The sequence below is a fragment of the Athene noctua genome, chromosome 2 (genome assembly GCF_965140245.1).
Source record: "Athene noctua chromosome 2, bAthNoc1.hap1.1, whole genome shotgun sequence".
Taxonomy (NCBI): domain Eukaryota; kingdom Metazoa; phylum Chordata; class Aves; order Strigiformes; family Strigidae; genus Athene; species Athene noctua.
Genome location: NC_134038.1, coordinates 133,832,661 through 133,851,886, shown reverse-complemented (window position 1 = coordinate 133,851,886; position 19,226 = coordinate 133,832,661).

The following is a 19,226-nucleotide window of genomic DNA, read 5'->3' as shown; positions in this document are numbered from 1 at the left end:
AATATATTAACATCATTGTGCAACATCAGTAAACGCTAATGTTGGTCTGAGTCAGTGGCCAACACAAACCCTCCTTGGCTAAGAGGAGGTGGGCACAGGCAAGGTGGTCATGAATATATTGGGCAACCACAGCCATTGTAAAGAAAGCTGAACTGAACTCAACACAATGGGCACTGTAAGCTGGCCTTTGTTTCAGAAAAATAGCACTACCAGTTGAATGGAACACCTGGTTATGTAAATGGCCTTTGTGCTAAAATTTAAGTTTACTGTGTAAAAATGTGATTGTTCTACTTTACTCAAAAGCAGTTTGAGAATAGTCATTATGTCTGTTCTGTGTTTTACAAGCAGTCCTAAGGCTAGGCTCTAGGCCAAATATACAGCCCCTGTATAGCAGTGGCCCCTTTAGATACAGGCTTGGTTGAGCCAGCTCTGCTTATAGGAGGAAAACTCTTAGATGCATTGTGCACTTTAGATCATCAGAAGTAAATTTACCCGGTATAAATGTACACTTTGTCTTGCCTAGCTGTCTCAATTTATCTTGTCTGACCTTCACCAATTAGGGGCCGCTCATCAGGCAACTCCTTAACATGAAACAGACAAAACATCCTGTATTCCCTCTTAAGAAGGGCCCAACATTGCCTGTCCCATGTTTACATGGTATTTTTAGGTATCTGAAATTCATACTGGCTTCATGTCTTTTACAAGTTCCAGAAGATCTTAGGACATGAGCTTGGGGTGTATGTCAAAATTCAGGCTACTCTTGGGATTAGCTGTCTGAGAGCTAGATTTGTAAACTTTTCCTTTTTTATGTAAAGGACTGTATGAACCGTGCACAAAAATGGCTTCTTCTTAATAGCTATGCATATTTTAATATGGAATTATATTCACAATTGTACACAAATAACCTTCTTTTGTATTTTTGATCCTTTATTTAGAGGTCTTGGTTGTGTTAAGTGTTGTAACAACACAAAACAAAACAAACAAACCTAGTTTACAGGAATATTCCATTATTTATTAGGATGGTATGTAAGGATGCATGCAAACACATACACATCACCATTGATTCAATCTGCTATAAAGATTCTCACAGGAGACCAAAGAAAATACATGCCAATATGTATACCAATAAAGATAGGCTTATACACTGTCTAGAGGTGATTTTACTCTATGCCACTTACATTTCTGCATGGGCATGGCTATTTTGCTTGATACTGACCTATTGTGCTTTCTGTTGTTGTCTGGATAAATTCTGAGCAGATGGTTTCAGGCAAAGACAATTTGCATATGTTACAAAGTACAGCTGTGTCAGTTTCTAATTTTTAAGTTGCTTTATATTGTATTTATTTCATGAAAAGCATAAAATCAGCATATCATTATTGTGCTTCAGATTGAAATTTCAAATAAAACTGTTATTTGCACATCTTCAAAATATTCCATCTCCAAATTTTTTGTTTCTGGGACACAATTATCATCAGCAAAAGATCACAAATCCCATTTCATTATTGAATTGGATTTAGGTAAACCTTCCAGACTACAGGACAGCTGGTATATGCACTTAGTCTGACCACCTGTCATGGGCAAAATAGTCTTAACTAGGGGATTTTTTTACTTAATTTAATTCATTCATTGCCAGTTAACACCAACTTCTGATTACTGATGCAGATACTGGGAAAAGAATATAATAGTTTGGGTTGGAAGGGACCTTTAAAGGTCATCTAGTCCAACCCCCCCTGCAATGAGCATGGATGTTCTTCAACTACATCATGTTGCTTAAAGCCCTGTCCAACCTGACCTTGAATGTTTCCAGGGATGGGGCATCTACCACCTCTCTGGGCAACCTGTTCCAGTGTTTCACCACCCTCATGGTAAAAAATTCTCCCTTTTATCTTGTGTAATTCTACCCTCTTTTATTTTAAAACCATTACCCCCTGTCCTCTTGCAATAGACCCTGCTAAAAAGTTTGTCCCCGTCTTTCTTAGGAGCTCCTTTTAAGTACTGGAAGGCTGCAATATGGTCTCTGCTGAACCTTCTGTTTTCCAGGCTGATCAACCCCAACTCTCTCAGCCTTTCTTCATGGGAGAGGTTTTTCATCCCTCTGATCATTTTTGTGGCCCTTCTCTGGACCCACTCCAACAGGTCCACAACTTTCCTGTGCTGAGGATCCCAGAGCTGAATGCAGGACTCCAGGTGGGGTCTCATGAGAGCAGAGGGGGAATATCACCTCCCTCAACCTGATGGACTCACTTCCTTTGATGCAGCCCAGGATACAGTTGGTTTTCTGGGGTGTGAGTTCACATTGTCAGGTCATGCCCAGCTTTACATCCACCGGCACCCTCAAGTCCTTCTCAGCAGGGCTACTCTTAATCCCTTCATCCTCAGCCTGTACTGATACCAGGGGTTCCCTTGACCCAGGTGCAGAACCTTGCACCTGGCCTTGTTGAACTTCATGAAGTTCACATGGGTCCACTTCTCAGGCTTGTTCAGGTCCCTCTGGATGGCACCCCATCCCTCAGGCATGTCAACTGCACCACTCAGTTTACCGTTGTCTGTAAACTTGCTGAGGGCGTGCTTGATCCCACTCTCCATGTCATTGATGAAGATATTAAACAGTACTGCTTCCAATATGGACCCTTGAGGGACACCATTTTTCACTGATCTCCATCTGGACATTGAGCTGTTGACCACTACCCTCTGGATTCAACCATCCAACCAATTCCTCATCCACCAAACAGTCCACCCTTCAAATCCATATCTCTTCAATTTAGAGAGAAGGATCTTGTGGCCTTAAAGAAGTTGTGCCGGGTTTGTGTGGCAGGGTTTTTGGTAGTGGGGGAGGAGGCTCAGTGGTGGCCCCTTGTAGGAAGCTTCTTGAAAGCTCCCCCAGCTGCAAGTAGGACTTGCCTCTGTCTAAGGCCGAGCCAATTAGTGACAGCGGCCATGTCTCTGTGATAACATATTTAAGAAGGGGAACATATTTAAAAAGGGGTGAGGACTTGTGGGGAGGAGTTACAAGAAGGACACCTATGCAAACACTGAGGTCAGTTGAAGAACAGAGGAGAAGGGGGCGAGGTGTGCTGGAACAGAGAGACCCCTGTATTCCATGGTGAGATTGCAGGGCCACCCCCCTGCCACCCATGGAGGTGTTCAGTGGAGCAGAGGCCAACCTGCAGCCTGTGGAGGACCCCATACCAGAGCAGGCAGCTACACTTAAAAGACAACTGGGACTCTGAAAGAAGTCCTGATGTTGTAGTTTGGCACTGGGAAGATTGCCACACATGGGAGGGACATATGCCAGAGCTGCCCAGGAATGGCTGCAGCCTGTGTGAAGAACTCATGTCAGAGAAAATTCATGGAGGACTGTCTCCTGTGAGAGGGGAACCATATGGAGCAGGGCAAGAATACAGAGGAGTGCTTCCCCCCAAGAAAGGAGTGGCAGACTGACCCAAAACCCCCCATTCCCTGCCCCGGAGCAACTGGAAGGGAGGAGCTAGAGAGATTGAGAGCAAAATTGAGCCCAGGAAGAAGGGAGGGGTGGGGGGAGGTGTTTTTAAGATGTAGTAACACTTCTCACTGTCCCACTCTGTTAAGTGTTGTTTTTGTCACTGTTTGAATTAAAGTGAACTCTTTTTTTCTTCCCCCAACAGATCTGTCCTTTGACCATGACTGTCATGGGAGAGTCATCCCTCCCTGTCCTTATCTCAGTTCCCATGCCTTTCACTTCATTTTCTCCTTCCCAGCACTGTGGGGAAGGGGTGCATGAATAACTGCATGGTTCTCAGTTGCCTTCCGAGCTCAAATCATGAGAGAAGTCCAGATAGATGACATCCATAGCTTTTCCCTTGTCAACTGATATAGTCACTCCATCATAGAAGGTCACTAGGTTGGTCAGGCAGGACTTGCCCTTGGTGAAGCCATGCTAACTGTCTTGAATCCTATCGTTCTCCTCTATGTGCCTTAGCATAGCTTCTAGGAGGATCTGTTCATGATCTTCCTAGGCACAGTGGTGAGGCTGACAGGTTGGTAGTTCCCAGGGTCCTCCTTTCTACCCTAAGATGGGTGCAATGTTGCTCTTTTCCCAGTCACCAGGGACTTCACCTGACTACCATGACTTTTTAAATATCATGGAGAGTGGCTGGCAACTACATCAGCCAATTCCCTCAAGACTCTGGGATGCATCTTGTCATGTCCCCATAGACTTATGCATTTTCAGGTTCCTCAGGTGGTCACAAATCTGATCTTCTCTACAGTGGGAAGGACTTTGCTTCCCCAGTACCCTTCTTGTGGTCCATCCATGTGAGAGGTGTGGGAAGAGAGGCTGCCAATGAAGACTGAGGCAAAAAGTTGTTGAGTACCTGCACTGGGTCAAACCACCACAGTACCTCAGCCTTCTCCTCTTCTGTTGCTACCAGTTTGTCCATCTTGCTAAACAAGGGAACTATGTTTTCTTTGACCTTCCTTTTCTGGCTGACATATCTGTAGAAGCCCTTATTATTATTCTTTGCATCCTTTGACGAGTGCAGCTCCAGCCATGCCTTGGCCTTCCTCACCCCATCTCTATACAACTGAGCAGCGTCCTATATACTTCTCAGGACACCTGTCCCTGCTTCCACTACCGGTGCATTTCCTTCTTGCCCTTTCATTTGACCAGCAGGGCTTGACTTAACCATGCTGGTCTCTTGCTTTTCTTTCCTGATTTCTTACACCTGGGGATCAAGAGCTCTTGCACTCTATGGAAAGCATCCTTAAAGGTCTGCCAGCTCTGTTCTTCTCCCTTGTCCCTGAAGGCAGTTTCCCAGGAGGTCCTATTGACTAATTGCTTGAACAGCTGGAATTTTGTTTTCCTAAAATTCAGGGTCTTGACTTTTACTCTTTGCCTGACCCATATCCCTCAGGACTGCAAACTCCACCAGCACATGATCACTGCACCCTAGGCTGCCTCCAGTCTTGATGCCACCAATTAGCTCACTTGCATTGGTGACTATCAGGTCCAACATCACACCCCCTCTATTACCTGGCTTAAGAAGTTATCCTCAACGTATTCCGGGAGTCTTCTGAATTGCCTGTAGCTCACCATGCTACTTTTCCAGCAGATGTTGGGATGGTTGAATTCCCGCAGCAGGATGAGAGCCTGCAAGTGCAATGCTTCCTGTGGCTTTGTCAATAGGCTCCCCTCAATCAGATGGCCTGTAGTAGACATGAACCACAATGTTCCCTTCGTTGCCTTGGTCTCTAATTCTTACCCAAAAAGAACATAAACAATCAAAACGAACCTTAAGTAAACAACCTTCTTTGCTCTTCTTCAGGCTCACCTTAAGCCAAATATCTACACTTCCCTCTTAATCGTTTCAACTTGTTTTCACTGCAGATTACAATCAGTCCACCCTTCTCCCTTTGGAGAGGCAATGGGCAGCACAGGAGGAGGTTATGTGCCTAACATTTCTCTCAGTTGCTCCTCCATGCTTCTAAATAGGTTTCCTATGCCCCAGTGTGGCTCTCCCACGGACTGTAGTCCCTCACCTGGTATGTACTTCACATGGGCTGCAGTCCCTCAGGGGTGTCCCTGTCCTGGCCTTTGTCCTCCATGGCCATAGTCCCACACCCTGCCAGGTATGTCCAGTGTACACATACAGCAAAGCTAACAAACATAGGATGCATTAGACTTTCAACACATGTGCAAGCCAATTCTGCATCATCAATGCCAGGACTCCAACCTTAGTTTCACAGTATAAGCAAGAAGAAGTGATCTCTGTGTGTGCACACCTCAGTACATGGTAACCACTAAAGTAAAATATGATCTAGGTCATTTTAGAGCTGTAAGTCCTAATAAAGTCAATAACTATGTGCAACTATCCTTGTTTAAAACTTTCTATCAGGTGTTTCCCTAAATGGAGTATGCTGAAACTGCAGAAGTAGGTAGAGCCACTGCTCTCTTTCCATCTGCAGGACCTCAAACAGCGGCCTCTGGTCCCCTGGTGACTATGGTCCTGTGAGGGGTCTACTTTTCACAGGCAGTCACTTTGCACTTCCATCTGAAGTAAGGCAGCCTGAGAGATAAAACCATCAAAACCTTAATCTAATTGAGCCTGGAAAAACAGTTTGAATATTGATTTGTGGCCCCTTGACCTTTTTGAAATTACATAATTGGCCTTCAGGAAGAAAAAGCTGCACAGTGCTGACGTAAATAAAGATACTAATTAGATCCTGACAGAATACCTTCAATCTTCTCCTAGTTCTACAAGTTAATTTCCATGGCAAAGAGTATACAGCATAATCTCAGAGTTATTAAACTAATTTATAAAATGTATTTTGGATAGTGACAAAGTTGAACTATTAAAAAAATTCAAATTGTAACCTGGGTTCATCTTCACATGTGGAATCTTTTTTAGATACTCTTACTAGAGAAAATAAAATTTTAAAGACATTCTTAAAAGATAATTATAGAAATATTACATACATTAAGGTAAAAGAAAAATCAAGGGTTTTATATTATTGAATATGATTTACCATTAACTACAAACTAACAAGTGATATGTCTAATCAATTACTTAGTAATGTCTGCGTTATATTAGATAATGCCCAAACTTTATACAGTAATGTTTAGAAGAATTTGTTCCATAATAATAAAAGTTAGATATATCATCTTCCTTACAAACGAAAAGGTTCTGATCCATTATTTATACTTGATAACTTCTGATCAAGTGTCAGTCAGTAGATTTACTGCCTCCAGAGCCAGGTCTCAGTGATACCACCATGTTATCTCTCCTCAGCAGACAGAGCCACACACCTAGACTCAATTACTCTGAAAATTGTGCAAAACATTCTACATTCTTAAAAGTACATACTTTACAAGTAACTTGTGACCTCTTGCTTTATGAGATTTGATAGTGTAGAAGAGGAATGGACCCGAGAGCTGTCCGGCAGGCAGCTTGCATCCTGGGGCTCGGCTGCAGGGCAGGGGCAGCTCAGAGCTGGCGTAGCCAAGGGTACCCCATGCTGCTGTGATCCTGGGGAGAGGCTCCTGGGCACATGGCAGGGAGGCCACAGACAGAGCTGATCCCTGGCCTATGGCAACTGCTTTCAGCTGAGGCCCCACCATGACCTTGGGCTCCATGTCACAGCTAAGTCTGGCCTGCTGTGACCCCTGCTGAGGCAGACCCCACTCCCAATTTGCAGGCAGGCAGCCCAGCCTGGCCTCACCCCAGCCTTGTCCTGGGCCCCTGGCTACCCACCCTGATCCTGTGTCTGACCCTGGTTCCTCTCACTAGGCCTGTAGGACAACATCTCGGCCCAGCCTTGGCCATTCTTGTCTCCAAGGAGGTCCAGATGGCCGAGTCTGGGGCTGCCCACAGCCTGCCAGTGGGATGTGCCCTGGCTGCCAGACCCTGCCCTGCCGCCCCTGGCAGCATCTATGGTGCCTGATCCACAGCAAACCCCTGACTCTCACTGCACCCTGAAACCAAGTACCTGAAAAGCTTTGCTTGAGCTAGTATCTCTTTCTTCCCTCTCCTCCCCTCCTACCTCACTCAGGAGACACTTCCTAATCTTCCAGCACATATCTAAGCTTGTACACATATATAATTGAGTTAACCGAGTCAATCTTATTTACTTCAAAACTACTCAGCTGCCATAGTGCTTACAATCAGTTTGTAAATCCAAAGATGCACAGTATTAAATGATGGGACAATCTGGTTTCTAACTGAACATCTGAATGAAATTAAATGAAAGGTGATGTTACTTGCAGAGTAGAGCTCCATGGGCTGATTGTAAAGGGAGTCCCACAAAGAAGGAAGATAGTGATGTATGTTTCATACCAGGTATCAGTTGACTGACATCAGTGGAAAATTTGAAGCAAGGAGAGAATAAATGGAAAGCTGTATGCATTAAATTATGATGTTATTATTCTATTATTATTATTATTATATAATAAAATAATAATATTAAAATTTGCCCTTTTCTCCATTGGTAGGATCAATTCACCTCACACATAAATCATTTCCAGCCAAGCAGAGGTTGAAAACTTCATGGGAAGCCTTGGGACCACTGAGCCTCAGGTGTGGAATGACAGTTCACAGACATAACTCTGCTTTCTGGCTTTCTTAGTTTGTAATCCAAAAGATAAAATAATATTTATAAATCATAACAACTGTTGCTTCTGCTGTGGTTACACTCTAAGTCAACATCATCTACCATCATCACTATTAAAAATGGTATATCTGTCTCCAGATAGAGCCCAGGACGTAGAGCTTCTAGAAAACAAAAGCTGTTCTAAGGTTACTACATCCTTTTAAAGTATGATCATTTATAACCATATTCCTTCAATTGAATGTATTAACGTACATTCATTCAGGTTTTAAAATCTCATTGAATAAAAATCTAAGCCATAAACTTGCTGTATAACAAGATTTCTTCAGAGACTGCCTTAAATCAGTAGTTCTTCAATACATCAAATGATAGTCACATCACATTTTCTTTTCCCCACTCAGTCACTGAGATATGACTCTGAGTGAAGGAAGTATCATAAAGAGTTCTTTATTTTAAGCTTTGCCACATCTTAAAAATAATCACTCATCTTCCACATAAACCATCTTGCTACACATATAACATAAATAAATTTATTCACATGGAAAAATTTCTCACAATACCTTAGAGCAATCATTCAAACAAATAACATAAGAGTTGCAGGACACATCTCTTCAAGAGAGAACCAGATAGAAATAGATTTAGACCTTGGAACCCGGACAAGAGTTAAGAATGAATCACCTGAAGATATGATCATAATTTATAGAAGGCAGGAAGAAATGCTCATAATGGCAGCACTGGGTTGTTGGCCTGTTGGCTACTGTAGTGCCATAAATGATTAAGAAATATTGCTCTGGGGAAGCAACAAAGGTGTTCGAAATTATCATTAAAGCTTAGAGGACTGACAGTGATTGTCCTCAGTAGAGCAGCTGCACAGCTTTTACATGTCTGTGAAGTATGTGGATACTACCAAAGCTTTCCTAAATAACGACAGTGAAAAGATAGTCACAGTTCAGTGTACATGCAGCAATAACTGAAGTCACAAATACATCAGCTTTGATGTGTCAAGGGCTTTTATTATAAGCAACTATTTAACTATTAATTATACTGATCATTTGAGGTATTTTGCTGGTTACAAAATTAAAACAATAGGTAAGTCGTTATTCAAGGTCATGCGTTTTTCTTAAGGAAAAACAAAATCCAAAACATTACTACAGACTTTATTTACTTTATTAGGTTCAAGACACGTTTCCACTTTCCTTTTGCATTTCCGAATGTTACTACTGTAATGCATATAGTAACTCAGCTGTGTCTTAGTAAAACCCGTAAGGCTTGTCTTCCTAAAACTGTCCGGCCTCATTCATAGCCAAAGCACTGTTCTGTCACTAAACAAGCCTTTGAAGTTTTCTGAACTGTTTCTTATCATAATATCTTCCAAGATTACACTCACTTGATAGGTGAGAGTAGTACTATTGATTAGACCTCTCAAATCAGCTGCCAGACAAGAGAAATCTGAGTAAGCCCCACCTGAGGGGATACAAATACCAACATAACCAGTGTCAATACAGTGTACCAAGCAATCTGGCTGCTGACAGTCCTGCTGACTTCTGCATTTCCCCTGAGACATAACATATTCAGCTGCTCTCACATCCAAGAGAATATACAAACCCTACCCAGTTCTTCCACTGGAAAAAGAAATGAAGTAATGAAAACACAGACCCACTGTCAGTGAAGGAAGAGTTCGTATAGGAACTATTACAGAAGCTTTACCCCTACAAATCAATGGGACCTGACCCAAGGGTGCTGAGAGTCCTGGCTGACACTGTTGTGAGGCCAGTCTCCATAATCTCTGAGAAGTCCTGGAGATAGGGGGATGTTCCAGAAGAATGGAAGAAGGCTAATGTCACCCCCCATCTACAAGAAGGATTTAAAGAAGGATCTAGGAAATTATAGGCCCTTCAGTCTTATTTCAATCCCTGAGAAAGTTATGGAACAAATCCTCCTGGGGGCTATCACAGTTCAAATGAAGCATATGACCAGGAAAAAGCCTGTACGGATTCACCACGGGCAAATCGTTCTTAACAAACCTGACTGCCTTCCACAACAATGTAACTTGCTTGGTTGATGTGGAGCAAGCAGTGGACATCGTCTACCTGGATTTCTCCAAGGCTTTTGATACAGTTCCCCACAGCTTCCTCGTAGAGAAACTGATACGTTATGGTCTAGACAAGTGGTCTGTATGGTGGGTGGGGAACTGACTGACAGGCCACTCCCAGAGGGTGGTGGTAAATATCTCCTTTTCAAACTGGCAACCTGCCACAAGTGGGGCCCCCCAGGGACTGATCTTGGGCCCAACGCTGTTGAATATCTTCATAAGTGATCTGGATGATGGGACCCTGATGAAGTTTGCTGATAATACCAAACTGAATGGGGAAATGGACACTTCAGAAGGGAGAGTCACCCTGCAGAAAGACCTGGATAGGCTGGAAGAGTGGGCTAACAAGAACTTTATAAAGTTCAACAGGGACAAGTGTAAGGTCTTGCACCTGGGAAAACATAATCCAGGAGTGCAGCACAGCCTGGGATCTATTCAACTGGGGAGCAGCTCTGTGGTAAGGGACCTGGGGATCCTGGTGTACAACAAGTTCCATATGAATGAACAGTGTGATGCTGTAGCAAATAAAGCCAGCAGCATGCTGGGTTGCATGAACAAGGCATTATGGTTTAGGCCCAGAGGGCAACTGAGCACCACGCAGCTGTGCAGCTTTTCACTCACTTCTTCACCCCCAGTGCTGGCTAGGAAGGAAAAAATGAAACAAAAAGGTGTAGGAATCAAGATAAGGACAGGGAGGGGATGCTCACCCATTTAAACAGTCACAGGGAAGACAGACTCCTTAGGGGAAGAAAACCAAGAACATCACTTTAAATCAAACACTAACAAAACCAACACTTAACGGACCATCTTTTTGTTCCAAATATTTCTACCTCCTCCTCCAGGGGCTCAGGGGCAGGGAATGGGGACTGCTGACAGTCCACTGTTTCTTCCTCCAAGATAGTGGTGGAGGAAAGCACTCCTCTGCATTCTTTCCCCGCTCCATGTGGTTCCCCTCTCACAGGAGACAGACGTCCACAAACTCTCTCTACCATGAATCCTCCCCATGGGATGCATTCTTCTCAAGATGCTTTGGCATAGGTCACCCCTGCATGTTGCAGTCCTCCCAGTGCCAAACTACAACAGTGGGGGCTTCTTCTTCCCTTTGTTGGGGGATATGGTGTAGGGGAGAATTTTGTAGAGTAGGGCTGATGGTTGGACTCGGTGATCCCAAGGGTCATTTCCAACCTGAAGGATTCTGTGATCGATTCCCACAGAGTCCCGGCCTAGCACAGCTGCCTGCTCTGGCAGAGGGTCCTCCACAGCCAAAGGCAAATCTCTGCTCCTCCAGTGACCTCCATGGGTGGCAGGGAGGGCGGCCCTGCCGTCTTACCACAGGATAAGGGAGCTCAATGCTCCGGCGCACCTCCCCCCCACCTTCCTTCTCCTTTCTTCCACTGACCTCAGTGTTCACACAGGTGTCCTCCTCACAACTTCTCCTCAAAGTGCCCCTCCTTCTCAGGTTCCCTTTCTTAAATACATTATCACAGAAGAACAGCTAATTGGCCCAGCTTTAGTGCAAAGACAGGTCCAATGGAGCCTGGGGAGCTTTTGAGAAGCTTCTCACATTCTCACAGGCCATTGCTGTAGTCCCCTCCCCCACTACCACAAACACCACCACACATACCTAGCACACAAGGGCATTACCAGCAGAGATAGTCATTATCCCCCTCTACTCAGAACTTGTCTTGCCATACCTGGAATACTGCATACAGTTTTGGTCCTCGCTATACAAAAATGTTGTGGACAGGCTGGGGAGGGTCCAAAGAAGGGCCACAAAAATGTTCAAAGGACTAGGAAGCCTGCCATATGAGGAGAGGCTGAGAGAACTGCATTTGTTCATCATTGAGAAGGCTTAGGGAAGACCTTATCATCACGTTTCAGTATTTAAAGGGTGTCTACAAAGAAGATGGAGATGCCCTTTTTACAAGGAATCACATGGAGAAGACAAGGGGTATCAGGCACAAGTTACTTCTGAGGAGATTCCAGTTGGACACAAGAGGAAAATTTTGCACAATAACAGCCACTGGAATAATCTCCCCAGGGAAGTGGTGGATTCTCCAACATTAGACAGTCTTAAGATTCAGCTGGACGGGGTGCTGAGCCATTTTGTCTAGACAGTGCTTTTGCCAAGAAAGGTTGGACCAGATGATCTTTGAGGCCCTTTCCAACCTGGTATTCTGTGATTCTCTGACTTCTAGTCATTATTTCAGATACGTTCAGACGTTAAACAGACTTTGGCCCAAATTCTGTCTTCTATATATCTACATCTCAGCAAGAACTGTGTACCTGGTTTTGAGAGCAAAAATCAGTTTACCTCCATAAAGTCTGAGAAATTACATTATTAAACAAATTTTGCTGTGACTGTACAGTGCTAACTAACAGATGGTTAATTGTTATACAAATGGTTTATAAATAGTCAGAAAGCTAGCTTCTAATATTTCATTGATTTACCAGGAACTACCTACAGGTACACCATAATATTGGGAAGAGGTTAGTCGGAATCACCTGGAAGGTGATTCAGATTTGGGGCAGAGGGAGGGGAGAGCAAAGGCATGGCCTTGCTGACCTGCCACAAACAGGGAAATGCTACAAGCAGGAAAATGAATGAAGGGAACAGCTCTGCTCTATTTCTAAAATAGAGGCTGCAGGTTCAAACAGAGCAAAGTCAGAATGTAATCAGAGTCTGGATATTCTCAGCAACTGAAAACATGTGAAGGAATTTGGAGTTGAAAGTAGCTGCACATAGAACTGAAAGAGCTTTGTTATCTACTATTATTGTACGTTCAGCAATGAGGGGTTGGGACAGAATTCACTGCAATTTATTATTAGATGGAAATTAAATTTGAAGAATCATTGGGATCTATTCAATGTAAAGTGCAATCCAAAGTATTTTGGGATATTTATAACATAAGAAGTTTTTCAAAATATTTCTCCTTTCCTAGTTACTAGGACTATTATTAGCTGCATATGAATATCAAATGTAATCCCATTTCATTTATTTTTTTCTTTAAAACAGTATCCCAAATTCAATCTCTCCTATAAATGGTTCCGTTAAAGGCAGTTGTTTCAAATACCAACATACCAAACCACATCTCTACTAGGGAGGAGAAAGAAAGGAAGTATGAGGAGAGGAAAGAATTTATAAGCTCTGTCTACAGATTAGTATCCCCTCTTCATTCTTTCATTCCATACCATTCATCTAAATATCTCTCTTCTTTTTAATTCAATCCTCTGTATCGTCTCCATATGTATTTTTAAAAGACTTGAAAATAAAAGTCCTTAGAATTGCATTTGGCTATTCAAATTCAGACAGAGTTTAAAAGCTTAATAAATCAATTAACACCCAAAAAAGGCTTCATCCAATCAGAATTATTTTTGAAAGTTTCATTTTGATTTTGACCTATTCTTTAACATACTATGACAAAGTTAAGTTGTTTTTACAATTTCCAAATCTTTTCTTGAGAAGAAATCAACCTTTTCTGGGCAAGAAACTCACCAACTCACACACCTCTTAACAAATTGGCATTATTTTTTCAGTGTGAAAACATTTACTCTATAAATTCCTGATCAACACATACTTTAAATTAGCACTATTTAGTTCAAATTCTATGAACCAGATTCTACTGCAGTTTTAAACTGCTTAAATGCTACAGTACAAATAGTGCCAGGTTTTATGGTTATATCACCCATGTCTCTTCACTACTAGTCTATCTGTCAGGTGTGTCAGAGAAGAATAAAGTGTATTAGAGCAAGAAAAGAATCTTTCCTGATGTGACTTTACTAGGGATATTGCATGAACGTTGCAATTTAGAGCAGGACAGAAATTGCTGTAGATCAGTGAATTCACCACATTCGAAAACTGAATATCCATAAGGTGACCTATAACAGGAGCCTATGGAAGTCCCTATCCCTTGTTTCTTTCACTTAATGGACCATCAGTGCAGGATCTAAAAGGGAATCTTCTCAGAGAACCTGTTAAATGTTGATTATAGGGATAGCATAAGGTAGGAAAACTTTTCTAATATAGGAGAGGGTAAATCTTGAAAGGAATGAAGGCTTGCCTGTGGGAAATTGAGACTAAGAAAACCCAGTGAATTTGGTTGGGTTTTTTTAAATTATCTTACATGTTACAGTAATGAGTAAGAGTCAGTCCATTACAGATCCATAAATTTGAGAGGCACTAAAAATGCTTGATCTGGACTTCTTTTCAGTAAACCTTTGGCTTTCACATCATTGCCTTACATCTGCAATTTCCAAATCGTTATTCTATTGCCAAGCTATTATACACATTTCAGGATGCCAGCCAAATTCTAATAATGGCATCATTAAGACAGTCCTATTGCAATGTTAAGCGCTGTATTACTTTGCTCATTTTGCCAATCAGTGATGTCAGTAATATCCTGTTCTTTAGGCACCCTAATTAAATTCTTTCATTGAAATAATCAACGTTTGTGTTTCCAACCACTTTGCAACTACAGTAATTCTTTGTCTGCCAGCTGTGAGAATTTCCTATCCTACCCTCTCACATCAGCAAACTGAAGGGGAAAAGTTCATTTAACATTTATATAATGTATTCATGGTTGAGATAGGTAACAGACATATTTTGCTTGTAATACTAAAGTCTAAGCCACAAACTAAGACAGCTTAGAATAGACTCAAGTCAAAAAAGTAATTTTATCAAATGCAGCCCTTACAAAGCGTCTTTAGAAACCACTGTCCTTTAATTAGTAAATCAGAAAGCTGATATTCTCATTGATGCAGGAAGAATATGATCTGTCTTCATTTGGATCTAAATCAACCAAAGCTGAAAAACAGTGAATTATATCAAAAGTCATTTGCAGAAAGTTTGCATAGGAGTAGAACTCTCATTCATGAATTCTAAAATACAAAACTAGTCATAAACCATGCCAGCAAAATAGATTAAAAACAAAGACACAGACTACCTGCAAGATAAACTTCAGAGGAATATTCTGCTGTGCACTTTTGACCCTCTTGCTATGAGTGTTATACTGTGTAATGGCTTGAACCTAGAGCAAATAATTATTTCTTCCATAATGCAGAGACTGATGCCTGAGCTTTAGGATGAATCCACTGCTAAGGAGAGTCATTACCTTACAGAAGAAACCCATAGAAATATTCTGGCTAAGCAGAAAGCAAGCTGCCTAAAACGACCATATAGGAAATGTGAAATAGGAAGATGACCACCCTTATTCGCCTGGGATCCACAGCTTAGAATTCTCTTCTGAAATACTTTGTACGTAGCTTTTCTATAGGAGATAATAGCTAGAACCCTCCTTTTTGAAAGTCTTATGTCTTGGGAAGCCTGAAAGGTTAGAAATCCACCTCTTCCATTTCATGGGAGGGTGAATGAAGGCACTTTGCATCCCCTTCACTGAAGCTTTAGTACTGTGGAGAAAAGAATGATAGATCCTACATGTAGAAAAAGCCTAGAATCATACAAAATTTTAAGTTGTAAAGCACCTCTGGAGGTAGTCTAGTGCAACCTTCTGTTCAAAGTAACCTGATCTAATTTCAGAGCAATCTGATGTAACTTCACAGTCACCCAGGGCTTTGTCCAGAGAAGTTTTGAAAATATTCAAGGCTGAAGATTCCACAGCATGTTACACTGCTTGGTCATCCACAGTGAGCACACTTTTCTGTCTTTAAGTCCAGTTTTGTAGTGTTGCTTCTTGTCCTTTCATCAGGCACCTATGAGAAGAGTCTAGATTTAACTTGTCTATAAGTCTCTACTGGAAGATTGCAATTAGATCTTCTCTTTACCAGGCTAAACAAATGCATTTCCCTCAGTCTATCTTCAGCAAAACTGGCCCCATTATCAACCACTGAGATATGTCACTTGAAATTGCTTGGAATGGACTTTGATCACTATGGCTGTTGGTCTAGCCAGTTCTCCACTCACCTAATACTTTACCAATCCAGTACAGGTCTCTCAATTTGGCTAAGAGGATACCATGAGAAACTATGACAAGTCTTGCTGAAGTCAACTTAAATGATATCTGCTGCACTCTCCATGTCCACTGAGTCTGACCATAGAAGGAACTGGAGCTGGTTGAGCACAATCTGCCTTTGACAAAACTGTGCTAGTTGTTCCTTCTCCTCCATGTCCTTCTCTCACTGTGGAAAAGACTTCTAGAATGATTTATTCCATAATATTTCTAGGTACAGAAGTGATGCTGACCAGCCTGCAGATCTCTGGATCTCCCTTCTTACCTTTAAGATGGGCATAACATTTCTTCAGTCAATGGGGACCTCCCACAATTGTCACAGGCTTTCAAAGGCAATAGGAAGTGTGGCCTTGTGATGTTGGCTAGTTCTCTCAGCACACTCACAGGTAATTGACCTGGTCTCAGACCTACATATGTCCAGCTTACTTAAGTAGTCCATAATTTGATCCTCCTTTACAATGTGTAGCACTTCACTCCCTGAAACAGCAGACCTTGCGCACCAAAGACTGAAGCAAAGTCAGTCTATTCATCATCAAGTCTGCAGCCTGATGACACACCTTAAACTCACATTTTCTTCAGTTTCATTGTTGCCGACAGTGTACCTGTAGAAGCCTTTCTCATTACCAGCTCCAGTTGAGCTTTAGCCTCGTAATGACATGCCAGCATACCTCAGTGATGCTTCTCTATTTCTCTTATATTCAGTTCCCACTTCCACTCCCACATAAACAATCATGACTCCATAGCTTGGTGGTTAAGTGTACTTAATAAGGTGGAAGAGTCCTAGGTTTTAGACCCTGTTCCAGAAATTAGCTGTGCAGTTTAATATCAATAAATTAACAACAAAACTACTTAATTGAATTCACCGATCTAGCTCCATTTTGTCATCTTCTCCAGTCCATGGGGCTGGCTTTCTGTTCTGTACTGTTGTCTCATTTCCGCTGCAAAGGAGTAGAGACCACCAGCTTAGCCAACATCCTCAGGAGTACGGTGCTCCTGAAACATGAGAGATCTAGCTGTGAACCTCTTCAGGACAGTGGGGGACTTGGGTGCATGTCTGAATGCAGAACTGATGAGCTTTTCTGCCCACCCAGTTGGAGTATAAAAGGACACATTTTTCTTTTGTTATAGTTCAGAAATGAATGATTGGTGCTCTTCCTAAAGAAGATGATACAGTTTGTTGCTATGTGTGCTCTGAATGAACTGAGTGTCTCAGAGGTCTCAGACTGTAGAACACATGCTAGTTGGATCTCAAGAGGGTATAACAGAAAATAAATCAAGAAATATTTCACTTTGAGAATAAATAAATCATATCCTGGAGAGATTATACAAATTGGATCAGGAAGATTTAAGATAAAGCTAGTAGTGGTCTGAGCCAAATGCGATCTCCAAGTTTTAGATCTAAGTGACAGATGGCTGATATTGTCCACAGAAACTAGAGAAGGGAGGAACAGACTTTGGAATACTGATGAGCTTTCTCTAAGCTGATGTCTGGACATTCACAAACTAGTAACAGAAATAAATGTCGGGATTTTACACTAAACAAGACACATGAGGTCAAAAAGAGAAAATGTGTTTCCAGGTGTGCACTTACTGAGCATCAGTGCTGTTGTATATCTGTGACACTTTGTGTCCTTGTCCACATCAGTCTGTTCAGTCTCTGCTCAGAACTGCCAGATATAGGGGAACTGTGGTGATAAGCAGATGCCCATGCAGAGGTGTTTGTGCTGGGCAAGGGGATTCTGTGCCCTTTGGCAGAGTGGTGAACAACAGGAGCATTCGTTCAGTGCTTCTAGCATAAACATGAGTGAAGGATTCTGCCTTAAACATGAGATGAGACTGACTGAGGATCAGAAAGGGAAAGGTAAGCTCCAAACTGTGGTTGCCCCCAAACTCACCTGTTGCCTGAAAGGACTACTAATACTAATGTTTCCAAGTGGTGTCAGGATGCTTTTTTGTAACAGCAGAAGGAAATATTCAAATGGCATTTTCTGTGACAGGCACAGATAGAGTAATGAATTTGGAAAAAAGACAAAGTGACAAAAGAGCCAGACATAGAGTCTCACTGGAACCAATAAGCTCAGAATAAAAGGGCTGAAACTTTGACTAAAAGAACTCACCAAAGATTAATTTGGAGCTCCATCAACCTCAGTTACTATTAAAGAAAGACAAGATTTTACTCTTAACTGAGAAGCAGAAATAGAAAGGGCATTCAAAGAGCAATTCAGGATTACATATCTGAAATGCAATTGAGGAAAAGCCAACACTGGTGTAAAAATAGTTTCCCTATGGTCAAGATACACTGTTTTACATAATGTTCAAAGTTATTGGCAGCAATTTTTATCTCTCCACACATCAAGTAGAAGCATTGTTTCAGTGTGAGAAGGAAGGGAAGAAAAGTGTAAAAGATTTGGTGCTACACCAAAGTTAGCTCTCTTTTTGTTGCTTTTAGTAGTGGTCTGAGAATAAAAATAAATAGCAATGAAAATATTCACTAGATGTTATCAAAGCAGAAGGTAAGAGGTTAACAAACCATCAAATATCTTTTAGTTCAAGTGCAAAGTCCCTATCAATGGGAAGTTAGTTAATTAGCACTAGGCACAGACATTTCTTTGGATGACATTCAAACTAGGGGTAAAAAAAACATTGTTCAAATTGAGCAAGTCAGCTGTGAAGGCACGGAGCAAAAGAGAATTTGTACTTCTTAATGGATTTTTCCCCATTAAAATATTAATTTCACTGCATAATTAACTAAACAAAAGTCTGAAGAATAGAAATGTATTTTGCCAGTTACTGTAGTAGAAAACAGATCGGATGTTATGGTCTTCCTTTCTATTGTATTGTGTCTACCTATATCCTTTCTATTTACCTTCTATCTGTTTGCTGAGTTTATGCATCCTTTCAACATGCACAGCTTTCAAAAGTGTTATTAGAAACAGAAAATGTACAAAGTAAAAAACAGCATTTGTTTTTAACTGTGCACTGGAAAAGGCAGATCCCGTTAACAGGCTTGGAAACCACATGGGAAAGAATAAATTTTTTATGGCATGATTAGATTGTTTTGCTTTACCTGGCATTCCCTGCCATAA